Below are 1,478 nucleotides of genomic sequence, written 5' to 3'. Positions count from 1 at the left end.
GATCATGCAGGGTATTCCAAATGACCAAAATGTCGCCGAGGGTCTTTCTACTGATTGTATCAGTGCATATCAGGATGAACGTTCTTCTGTTTTTTCCTGCAAGGGTGGCAGATTTTCTGCTTCCTTTTTGTATTCCCAAAAGCATGACCCTCTCCATAGAAGATCGAAGGGAACTACAGTCCAATACATACACAAAAAACAAAGCACACGACGAACCGATTTTCAGGTCCCGATTCTTTTACATATACATGTATGTTATTTGTGCGGTATTTAAAACATGTACATAGCAAAAATTGTACCTTGTGATGTCAAGGGACATGACTCTTATCTCTACTGTGGGGACAGGATAATTAAGGGAGTGGCACGCCCTTGGATGACGTCAAGAGTCCGGCGCGAAATAGGCAGACATCGTCTGAGAAACTCACTGAGGTATTCAGTCGAACTCAGGACCACGACGAGGCAACACTTATCTTCGACGGGGGCCCCCTGACAGACCCGACTCATCGGACCGCCAGGTTACTTTACAGTACATAACGAAGGGATTTTCGTGTCACGCCAATTTACTTAAGTACTTTTAGTTTTGTTTTAGTGAGAGTTTTATGACACTTGCAAAACAAATTATAGGTCAGATTACATAAGTGCCGAATATTAGAGGTGTCACGACAGAGAAAAATACAAAAAAAAAAAAAAAAAAGAGAGGAGAGATGAGGACGATAGACGTTTGATAGGAAAGAAGGAGCAAACACACCAGAGCACCCGCCAACCAACCACTCGCTATGTGCGTACTAGACTTTCTAGAGGTGTCATCTCTGACTCAGAGGTTGACGTGTAATGACCCTCCATCCTTCACGGTCTCGAGCTGCCGTTGCACATTCTGCCATACCCAGGTCAGTCCATGTCCGTATGCTGTCCATGCATGTTACTCTTTGTCTTCCCCTGACTCTTCTGCCCCACATCCTTCCGTCAAGTACCTATTTCACAATGGTGTGGTGTTGTTTCAAGTGACCAAAGTATTGCATTTTTCTACATGCCAGACTATGAAATGGGGGCTCTCGTGGCCAAGAGGTTAAGGTGTTGGCCTATCATTCAAAGGTCCCGGGTTCGAATCCGGGTAGCGCCCGAAAAATTTTCTTCTCTAAAATTGTCTCCTTTCATATCCTTTCCTGCTCTCTCGCAATGATCTGTCGCCTGCTCAAGTCTCTTCTTTGTGCCCCCACCCCCTCATATCCTTTGCCCCCACCTCTGGGCTCCTGACGCTTTCTGCTGCCTCTCTACTGCTACTCCTTAACTCCTTCTTACTGCTGTCTTTCAGCCACACCCCTGATCTTCTGGTATGAAAGATCTACACCTAGCCTTCTCGGACAAGGGCAAAGAATCCCTGAGGACGCGAAAATTCCTACCAACTGAAAAAGTTTAGTGTGTCCCGCGCGCTCATATGACCGAATGCAGTTGCTAGCACCATAAAACATTCCCCCCCC

This window comes from Aplysia californica, unplaced genomic scaffold (genome assembly GCF_000002075.1).
Source record: "Aplysia californica isolate F4 #8 unplaced genomic scaffold, AplCal3.0 scaffold00420, whole genome shotgun sequence".
Taxonomy (NCBI): Eukaryota; Metazoa; Mollusca; class Gastropoda; order Aplysiida; family Aplysiidae; genus Aplysia; species Aplysia californica.
The sequence above is the reverse complement of the archived record's forward strand: the minus strand, read 5'-3'. Positions refer to the sequence as shown.